Raw genomic sequence first — 11,706 nt, 5'->3', positions numbered from 1 at the left:
ATTTTGACAGAACATTAAAACTCAGTAAAAATGCAATAATATTCTCTACACAGGATTTTGTCTGCAGAAAAGTACAAAATAAGAAATTGTCAACTTACGTCTTGGGTGACTGCATGAAGTAGACCGCTGTAGGAAATATTGCAGTTAAATCTCTACACATCTTCGGTTAAATTTCCTGCAAGGAACCAGTAATAAGACAATATAAGCTTTGGGAGATATTTCAAAAATTTAAAGTGAAATAAAAAGAGAAATATTTCACCTGGAGACGCAGCGAGGAATTTTAAATGACTGCTTTCTACTTCTTCGTCAACAACGTTATACAATGGACCCAACGATAACCTTGAAAAATATATCATTTAAAAAAAACAATTCTTCTTTTGCTGTATGTGATGTATTGCACTGACTAATAGGAATACCTGACGAGAAGTGTAATTGTTTGTGTGTTATATGAGATCCCATACGTCAGGAGGAGAATGAAATGAGGGTTCGTATTTACGGCAATCATAGCAGTGCGAGATTTTCATCAGGAAAATTTTGACCATAATTTTCGCTCAATCATTTATGAAAAAGCGTACAGTACCGTCTCTTCGTTGGGGTCGTTTTTACACAAACATCTCCATTTCCACTGCCTCTAACCCCGTGTAGCTAACCAGCCAATGATATATCCCTAGATTGAGTGAAATACAAACATTCAGAACAAGAAATATTTTATATAGCTTCATACAAAATCTGCTTTTTTAAACTACCTGTCGGAAGACGAGTAATTTCTCAGCTGACCGCTTGTGTATTCCAGCCCGAACAACTGAGGATGGTCTCGATAGCTAATTATCGAAAATATCTGACAGAAAAAGAAGTTTTATAACTATGATATACTATAATACACAAGTCTTAACCAAACGGTATATTCTGGAAAGTAACTGCAAAAATAAAACTATTTTAAGTCGGCTGGATACTTTTTTGCAATTGGACATGTTCAAAATGGAAACGTGAAATAAAAAGATGATAAAAGCAGTAAACTTGAATCCAGGTCAGAAGACATGGAGTGTTTGGAGTGTTTGGAGTGTTTGGAGTGTTTAGAGTGTTTGGAGTGTTTGGAGTGTTTGGAGTGTTTGGAGTGTTTGGAGTGTTTGGAGTGTTTGGAGTGTTTGGAGTGTTTGGAGTGTTTGGAGTGTTTGGAGTGTTTGGAGTGTTTGGAGTGTTTGGAGTGTTTGGAGTGTTTGGAGTGTTTGGAGTGTTTGGAGTGTTTGTTTTTTTTTTTCTTTCAAGGTCTGAGATGAACAATTACTGGAACTGACATGGAATGTCGCATGACTTACTGAGCTAAGGGGATGAAGGCTGACGATGTTGAACATATATTATAGTAATAATAGTTTATAGTTTATTATATATTATAGTAATAGAGTTGATGTTCGCGGGCATAAATGTGTTTTTGGCCCTCCTCAAGGAACACATTTTAACCCTCGCTACGCTCGGGCTAAAATCAGTTCGAAGTCGGGCCAAAAACACATTTATGACCGCGAACATCAACTCTATTGTTATATTATTATCACTATAACATACACATGAGTATATACAAAATTAGTAAAATACAATAATTAGTAAATACAATAATTAGTAAATACAAAAGTAGTAAAATACAATAATTAGTAAATAGATTTGAATAAATATAGTTCACCTGGTGCAAGGCACTTTTTAATGATAACTCCAAGCTTATACTTTCTGGATAATTTAATACATTCTATAGGGTTTAATGATCAATATAGGGATAAGTATCATAAAATTGTTTGGCTGTTGGGGTTTATAAACTATCAAAACTACAAAATTATATCCTGTCAAAATTTCGAATTTCTAAAATAATGCCGGGTTTATGGTCATTTGAATTTGCTTGCTACTTTTATAATACGCAAAAAGTAGACGGTAGACACTGATTTTAAGTTCAAATTTATAATATTTCAAAAATATATTATGCATTATTAATTATTTAACATACCTTGAATAAATTTGAAGTTTTACATGATTCAAGAACATTTTCATTTGTATACCAAACTGTTTCGCCTTTGGATTTGATTCCGTTCATTAGTCAAAGTACACTTCAAGATGTCGGGCTTCCCTTCAAAATTGTCGAGGCCAGGGATATGACGGTGCTAGTGCTGTGTCCAGCCAGGTAAAAGGTATTTCTGGGAGAATATTAGAGAAAAACCCGAAGGCGTTGCATGTTCATTACTCCAGTCATCGTTTAAACCTTATTGTTGCCAAAGCGTGTTCAATTCTTCCAGTGAAAAATATGTTGAGTCAGGCACAAAATATCGCCAGCTTTTTTATCAGTTTCCCTATCCGCTCACAGTATCTAAGTAAAAAGATGAAAGAGTTTGGTTTAACCCGTAACAAGCTCGAAAAGCCTTCCACGACACGATGGGTAGAACGAATAAGATCCCGCGATGGTTGTTTGGATGCATTCAAAGTTATCTACGAAACACTCAATTTTATGCAGTTTGGAGGATCGCAAGAAGGGCCATTTCCTAGATTAGCTAGTGACGCACAGTCTCATTTTTGCAACGTGGAGAAATTTGATTTTTTGGCTGCTCTCATTATCACCCAACATGTTCTTGATCATACTTTGTCATTGACGGTCCAATTAAAGAAGAAAAAAAAATCGATATTGCGGAATCAATAAAACGGATTAATCTTTTAAAGGATGAAATGGCAAAACTACGTGCCTCTGTAGATTTATTCCACAATGAATACTACGACAAGCTGTTGGAATTAGCTAATAACCTCGACGTGGCTGAGTGTTTTCCCCGGGTATGTAAAGCTCAAACAAAATGTGATAATCATCATACCAGTACAGCAGGTGGTTACAACAGATTAACAGTAACCATTAAGAGTCGTGCATAGGCCACGTGATAACGAAACATTCTGAGCTCATCAATGAACAATTGTAAAGGTTTTATTGTAACTCATAGGAAAACCTAATGTTATATTTTGTAAAATCTATTATATTACGAGTGTCTTTCCCTAAGTCTACCGACCCCTGAATTCCCCACGCTATCGTCACCTGTAATAAATAAGTAAGGTTGCAAGTCCTCACCTTCAACCACAAGGATTTAATTACGTAAATCGAAGTGCAAAATTGAGATTACCGGTTTCTGAGTTTACTGGTTTATAATGCTCAGTATTTAATAATCCGTAAGACCAATTTATCATTATTATTACTTGACTTACGGATTCATTAAGTTTATCCTCGTCTTAACTCAAAAAAGTTTTCAAAGGACTTGCATCCAGAAGGGATTTACCAGGAACAGGCTAAAATTAAACAGATATTGAGATTAATGCACGATGATGATTCGTGATCTTAAAATTGCTACCTTTTGAAACTCTTCACGAGTTAATAAGCCTTGACTGTTCCTGTGAAAGAAAAATTGGTAAATATAGTCATATTATAATATATATTTCCTCCATATTGCAAAGGTAATTTCGCTTGCCTTCAGTTTCTTCCATGTGTAAAACAGTGTCTTTGGAACCTGGTACGACATCAATCTGAAACGATTGTAAAATGAAAAAGCTAGTCTAAATCAAAGATCTCTTTCTTCTCTGCTTCCCCTGCCAGTCATGTTAGTAGCAATGTAAGGGATGGATAGTGAATGTTCTTGCACGAAATAAATTTCATGCAAAGCGAGTTTGAAGAGAAATTCTTACCATAAAAGCGCTTGGTCCATATCTCGGCCTACGACTCAAATATCGAGTTCGTTGAACAAATGCCGAACCAAGATTCAACTTTTGACCGGAATCTTGTAATAAAATCGACGAGGGTGAAGATCTGCCGTGTTCTGTAAGCAGCATCTTTTGTTCTGCGCTGTCTAAAATGCAGGCAGATAATTTGTTCATTTCGTAAATGCGCGAACAATGGCCGATCTGTTTTAACATTACAAACCTGACTCCTTGAGTTCGGTTTTCTTCATTTCAACATCATCCCGGGTATCTTCAATATTAGTTTCCTCATCTTCTCTACACGATGCGAGGCGATCTTTGACAAGATCTACAATCAATGTACGCTGTCTGTGCTCTCGCTAAGAAGTTCTGTTGTAGTTTCAAGGCGTTGTCTGGCTCCTTCTTTAATGAGTTCAGCCGATAAATCATCTGAAATACAACAATATCAATTTGACATTCCGCCAACGGAATGCCCAACCGAAACATTGAACAGGTTTGACCCATCGTTGACAAGTTGTGGGCGAAAACATTCAGAGCACAATTTGACTGAGAAAATAAATGGGCTTACCAAAGAGTTGTTTTGGAATTAAACTTTCATAAATCTCAGTCTTTCCCATCGCTGGTCGTCACAAGATGTTTGAGTCACAAGATTTCTGTACTGAGCATACGGTACCAGTAGCCTTTAAATCGCGGGTAAGAAGGTCAGATGCTTTGGTATCGAATTTTGTGTTTGGCACCTGGCTAGAATCATCTGCACGAGTTTTGCTATCAGTTGAAGAAGCCTGGAAATGACAAATAAGTTCCTAAGAGCTTTCACTAGAAGAATATTAAAACTTGGTCGCTCTTGCAAATATATCTATTGAAAATTCAGCAAGCAATCCCCGTGGCAATAGAATGACATGTGGACTTACTTTCGTAATAAATGGCACGAATTGTTTTCTTAAGTGTATTGAGAGTATCTAAGGTGAAACATATCAGTTCGTTTATATTTTAATCATTTTGACAAAACCAATAATAAAAAGTTTCAGATGTTATCGCGTTGAGCCAACTTCGATGATTCTGTGTAAGGCAAACATATTCCAAAGACTTGTTTCAACTGGATCGCTGTGAAGTTTTTGTACAAAGCACAAAGCTGTTACAATGCGATTTAAACGATTTAAAAGAATGTTACCAACTTTTCGCCGAATACGATTGTGTGTTTACACAACCTAGCTCTCTTTAGGGGGTACATTGATATTTTGTAACAGATTTCATAATTTACGTAACTTCAAGAAACATACCAGAGAGAAATTCTAGCAGTGGTATGGCAACTTGAGACGTTGGCGAAAGTTTAGTAAACTTTTCCAGATATTGTGGGAGCAGTCTAAGGACAGAAAATTTAGTAATTATTACTTAAAAAATCATATATTTGTGAAGGAGTATCTCGCATCACAAGAGACGTTACGTTTAGGCTGGAGTTTATTGAAAAACGTTTCTGTAAATTCACTGAGCACATTATCAAGGCACGATTTCAAATACCTCCAAAGAAATAAACTTCTAAAACGCTGCAACTACTTAAATCAACTTCATTCTTACAAAGTGCTAATGGAAATAAAAAAACGTCTCAAATTCCAGACTATTTTAAGTAGCCATACCTTGCCATAACTGAAGGCATTTCTAACATACATACGGTGAGACAAGATACGCTTAACGTCGCGAAATGAGCAACCAAGTACGCATCAGACAACACTAGACGAAATATACAACAACGTTTAAGCAAGAACAGACAACCGCTGAAAATAAAGTCACGCAGATTCTTACCTGTTCATCTTGACCAATAAAAATGTGGTACGTACACAGCTCCGTTAATACCTGCACGTGTTACAATAAAATATCCAATTAAATCATTAGTATGGTATGATATAATTATGGTATGATATGCATGGTTATGGTATGGTATGATTTCGTTATGGTATGGTATGGTGTGATATTATTATGGTAAGATATGGTTATCGTATGGTATGATTTAGTTATGGTTAGTTATGGTATGATATGATTATATGATATGATTATATGATATGATTATATGATATGATTATATGATATGATTATATGATATGATTATATGATATGGTATGGTTATGGTATGGTATGGTTTTGGTATAATTATGGTAAGATATTATGATATATGCAAAAAACTGATTGATAAGAACCGTACTGGAAAAATTCTAGCGTACAAATGAGGTCGGCGCATATCGTTAGGAACACGAAATAATCCAGGAAGAAAATCGTAATTTGAAACCTGAATGCAAAGTAAAATTTTTAGTTCATGATTTTGGTGTGGAAAGAACACAACTTCACTTCCCTTCACATTTTAGAGAAGACTGTAGATAATGAACGTAAATATTGCTTTCCAGAAAGTATCAAGTTTTTATCTTGCAGTGCCTCTGGAAAGTTCCTCAGAAGAACATCCAACACCTCCCATTCCAATTCCTAGAAAATGAAGAAAGTTGAACTTCAATCGAAACTTAATGCCAGATGATATATTATGATAGAAAAGTTTACCTGTTGTAAGCACACAAGAATAACATTCATCGCCTCGCTGTAAGGCAGTGAAACAATCCCGTTTGTCTTATCTTCTGCAGAACTAAAACAAAAATGAAAATGTATTACGCAAACAAGAAAAGGAATTTTGGAAGCAGAATACCTGACATACGTGGCACTATCGTCATTAACCAACCTTTTCTTTCAGAACAAACAAAATACGAAGTGAATTAAACTTTTCTACTTTTGTCTTGCACAAGGCCTAGACGTTGTCAGCTCGCAGACTGAGGAAACATTGAAGAATCTTTAAGAAAACACAATGTGAGACATCATAGAAACATCGCGAGAAATAAAATTGAATTTGCCTTACCGAAAGCCGTATTTCCGATGCACTATACGTCCGATAGCCATTGTCATAATGAGTTTTTATGTGGTACACTAATATATTGAATATTCGTTCGGCTCGTTCTTGAGGTTTACGAAACAATTTCATCTGCAAAAATAGAATGAAATTACTGAAAGAGAAGCAAGTGTGGCATTAAATTACACTTATTTTTGTTCACGAAAATAACTTCATCACAATGAACGAATATGTGTGGACAATCTCTGCATGTCCTTCATTACCTTGAACAAGCGTACTAATCCTAATACAGCCTCTTTGATGTCTTTCTATGCTGTTTCATCCTGAGGCTGCAGCAACAAAGACAAATTACAGTGATTAGATGTAATTTTATGTCTCTAGATGTTCCTACATATACCTTGCAGTCTCTATAATTACCTTACATGTTCTTTACATGACGGCTTAACGTATCGTTTGAGAGGATCAACTGGACAGTGGCAATCTGGAATTGATAAATGAAATATATATCCTTTTACTTCACTGATGCGTTTGCATTCACGACCCCCGTGTAAAACGATCCAATTTGCGGATATATAGTTAGGTTCAGGTCAGGAAGCTTTCACTGATAAGAAAGAGTTTTCTATTGAAGTACAATATCAGCTCATCACGAATGAAGAGGGAAATTGGAGTGGAGAAATGAAACCGTCTGAAAATGATTGTATTGAGTACCTTCTCGATTATATGCAAAACATCGCAAACTTTCGGTGAATCAGAGGATTCAATAACATCGACCAGAAGCTGGACAGCTCGGATCCGCACAGAAATATCCCGATCTTTGACAATGTGGTCTAAATGTGACAACACTGAATTCTCAAGTATTTCTTCCTGTAAAAAACACGGAGTTATAAAACTAGAAAAAGATTCATAATATCGCTAATGTCTAGAAAAATGGACTAAAATTTATTCAAAGTACTAAAATTTTATACCTCATATAGTGGAGATAACGTTCCTAATATGTTACAAAGCACATTTAGAGCTTTAATTCGGTTGGCCGTCCTCTCTTCACATCTAAAAAAAAATTCCCATTAGGATAAGACTGAGGCTACATAGAAATACATCACGAACTTAAACAAAAATCAACATACCAAAATATTACATTTTTACATAACAAAATATAAAGAAAAAAGAAGACCACACACTTGAAGTATTTCTCCACCAAATCTTTAATATTTTCAAACCAGTTTTCGCAGTAAGGATGAAGAGACTGGAACGATGAGAAACCAGGAGAATAACTGATGATTACTGCAAACAACGACATTTCATTTAGCTGCAAACAACGACATTTTATTTAGCTAAGTGGATTCCGTTAGATCTTCATATATTTTATTAATTTTGTCCTCAAAGAAAGTCATAAAATTGTTAGCTTAGATTCTCATCAGATTGGCACACAGGATATTGAGAATCAGGGGTATAATGTAGTAACTTTCCAACGGTTTTAAATAATTTCTTTTGGTCACTCCCATTATCTCTAACAATTTCAGAATAATAACGAGTACGACTTTCCTATAATAGCTCACTGACACGGCGACATTGCTGACTGTATTTTAGACGATCACAGGATTGTCTTGACTTACGCCATACCCGCTCGAGTTTCCTTCTGATACGTTTTTCGTTTTTAATTTGTTCAGTGTACCAAGGTGCAGCTGGACGAATAATTATCTCTCTGGAAATAAGTGGTGCATGATGATCCAGAATTTTGGGCAGCTCCGAGTTGTATTGGTTGACTTTCGCACTTATATCAGCCGTGTTCCCAGTGTTAATCGGAGATAGCCTAATTTCATTAAGGAACGAGTCCATATTGATTGCTTTAATTTTACGTGACTCCACGACCCTTCTCTGAAACAATGGTTTTTTAAAATTGAGTTCATATGTAACCGTGTAATGGTCAGATATAGATGGATCATGAACGTCAATAGATTGAACAATATTTTCCTCATGGCGAGACAAGATAAGGTCTAACGTGTGACCAGCAAAGTGTGTTGGTTGTTGTACACGTTGTTCTAGATTAAAAGAATCAACAAGATTGAGAATTTTTTTTGTTGTTAATTCCGACTTATCGTCTACATGGAGGTCGATATAATACGATTATATTTAGAATTTGAGATGACACATTGATTTGCATACCCATCACTTCGAAAGACTTAATATGTGAGAACATTTTCGCCGAGTCCAGCTTGACTTTTAAAGTGTTGTTGTATAGTATACCAATGCCTCCCCCTCTACCTTGTTGTCTCGAGATATTGTTAAAGGAGTAGCCCTTCGGGGTGAAATTCCCAAAAGATATATGATCAAATTTGTCAGGGTGAAGCCAGGTTTCTGTAATCGCAAATATATCAAATTCATTCTCAACCACATAGTCTTTGACTAAATTCGCTTTGTTCCGAATAGACCGTCAGTTGAGAAGACCAAAAGAACAAAGCTGAGTAACAGCTGTACCAGGAGTGTTGGCAATGCCTGATAAAGGAATATTGATGAGATTGATTCTCTTAATATAATTTCTGCCATATATATTTACAGGCTTTGGGACACGGTCCGTGATTCTAACAGGGATAGCTTCCTGATGATTTGCAGGATGATAGTGATTGTATAGTGTGGCGGTGGTGTTTGCGAAGTAGGTATTATAGCAAATATTCCTATAGGTCATATGGAACAACCAACCTTTCTGTAATTCAACTGCCCAAGCATTGAACTAAGCTCCTCAGGATTATTAGCGGGTCGAAACGTGTTCATCAAACGTAACTGCTTTCGATGTTCAGACATCTCATCCGACTGATTATTATCAAAAGTTTGAGGACCAGGATTAGGTGAAACATCCACACACATTGTTAGATCCTGCTTGAAGGCTTCGTACACAGGACTAGACTAACAAATCCATGTTTCGTTTCTTTAGCAATCGCAAATGAGACTTTGTATTTAGGTTCAAAACCAACTCGTTGTATGTTGACCCGACATCGAAAAGCAATATCTCCACAAATACTCAAGGTTATGCCATCCGCAGCCAATCCATCCAAATCCGTGCAATTAGTACTCTTAAATGCCATATTAATTGGTCGAGATGTACGAAACTCGTTAGATGAAATAAATATCATAAAAAATATAGAGCTGCCGACCAACTGACATATTGGTCGTGAATTAAGCAGTACGAAAACACAATATTCATTTCCATACACCAAAAGATGGTGATTCAATGATAACATCACGTTATCAGCTTTAGAGAATTTCTTTAAAAACTTGTTTAACGAATCGGATAGAAGCAAACGGGAACGAGAAGAAGAAGAAGTTGTGAAATCATTGTAAGTGTGCTTATTTCTATTTAAACCCGACAACTTTACTTGTTCAGGGAAAGACATATTAGAGTTGTTTACTAGTAAAAGCTATGTACACACACCTTGGGTGGTGGTGGACAAAATATTGAATAATTGGTTATTTTTATTCTAAATCACTAGCTGCCTGTGAAGGAACATACAAAATTTTACTAGAATGCTACAAAAACAGCTGGATTGAAGGTTGTCAAACTGAAATGGTCTCCCAAGTGGCAAATCGATTGCTCGAATCCTACCATAACCGTGTTTCATTATAAATCTGTGAAAAGGAAAAAGTAAATTAAATGAACATGGCCGTTCAGCACAAGTACTTGTAGTCGATTGGAGAAGACAATTGTCTCCCATGCGGTAAATCGATGGTTCGAATCCTACCATAACCGATTTTCATTATAAACTTCGTCAAAAGAAATACAGTAATTAAATAACCATGGCCATTCTCCAAAAGATCTTGTAGTCTAGTGGCTAATGCAATTGTCTCCCAAGTGTTAAATCGATGGTTCGAATCCTGCCATGACCTTTTTTCATTATGAACTTCGTGAAAAGAATAAAGTAAACTAAATAACCATGGCCGTTCAGCACAAGACCTTGCAGACTAGTAGCTAAGACAACTGTCTCCTAAGTAGTAAATCGATGTTTCGAATCCTGCCAAAACCATTTTTCATTATGAACTTCATGAAAAGAATAAAGTAAACTAAATAACCATGGGCATCCAGCACAAGACCTTTTGGTCTAGTGGCGAAGACGATGGTCTCCCATGTGTTAAATCGATGGTTCGAATCCTACCATAACCGTTTTTTCATTATGATCTTCGTGAAAACGATAAAGTAGATCAAATAAACGTAGCCGTTCCCCGAAGAACTTGTGGTCTAGTGGCCAAAACAATTTTCTCCAAAGTTTTAAATCGATGTTTGGAATCCTGCCAAAACTATTTTTTATTATGAACTTCGTGAAAGGATAAAGTAGACTAAATAACCAGGCATCCAGCACAAGATCTGGTGGTCTAGTGGCGAACAATGGTCTCCCAAGTGTTAAATCGATGGTTCGAACCTACCTAACCTTTTCATTATGAACTTCGTGAAAAGATAAAGTAGATCAAATAACATAGCCGTTCCCCGAAGACTTGTGGTCTTGTGGCTAAGAAATTTTCCCAAGTGTTAAATCGATGTTCGATCCTGCCAAAACCTTTTTTAATATGAACTTCGTAAAGGATAAAGTAAACTAAATAACTATGGTCATCCAGCACAAGACCTTGCAGTCTAGAGGCGAAGATGATGGTCTCCCAAGTCTTAAATCGATGGTTCGAATCCTACCATAACCGTTTTCATTATGAACTTCGTGAAAAGGATAAAGTAAATAAATAACCTAACCGTTCAGCACAAGACTTGCTGTCTAGTGGCGAGGGCGATGGTCTCCCAAGTGTAAATCGATGGTTCGAATCCTACCATAACCGTTTTTCATTATGAACTTCGTGAAAGGGTAAAGTAAACTAAATAACCATGGTCATCCAGCACAAGACCTTGCGGTCTAGAGGCGAAGACGATGGTTTCCCAAGTGTTAAATCGATGGCGAATCGTACCATAACCGTTTTCATTATGAACTTCGTAAAAGGATAAAGTAAACTAAATAACCATAACATCCAGCAAAAGATCTTGCAGTCTAGTAGCGAGGACAATGGTGTCAAAGTGGTAAATCGATGGTTCGAATCCTACCATAACCATTTTCTTTATGAACTTCGTGAAAGGATAAAGTAAA

General features: G+C 36.2%; 1 long non-coding RNA gene across 1 annotated transcript; it reads right to left on the bottom strand.

The window, feature by feature from the left end:
• Positions 1 to 327: 327 nt before the first annotated feature.
• On the bottom strand, positions 328 to 3,262 carry LOC114542408. The gene is made up of 6 exons (XR_003689615.1): positions 3,223 to 3,262; positions 1,991 to 2,347; positions 1,676 to 1,738; positions 747 to 838; positions 581 to 667; positions 328 to 339 (listed from the first exon to the last, which is right to left on the bottom strand). It is a non-coding gene; the product is annotated as an uncharacterized LOC114542408 (long non-coding RNA).
• Positions 3,263 to 11,706: the final 8,444 nt, after the last annotated feature.

Source organism: Dendronephthya gigantea, unplaced genomic scaffold (genome assembly GCF_004324835.1).
Source record: "Dendronephthya gigantea isolate DGI-Jeju-01 unplaced genomic scaffold, DenGig_1.0 000347F, whole genome shotgun sequence".
Taxonomy (NCBI): domain Eukaryota; kingdom Metazoa; phylum Cnidaria; class Anthozoa; order Malacalcyonacea; family Nephtheidae; genus Dendronephthya; species Dendronephthya gigantea.
The sequence above is the reverse complement of the archived record's forward strand: the minus strand, read 5'-3'. Positions and strand labels throughout refer to the sequence as shown.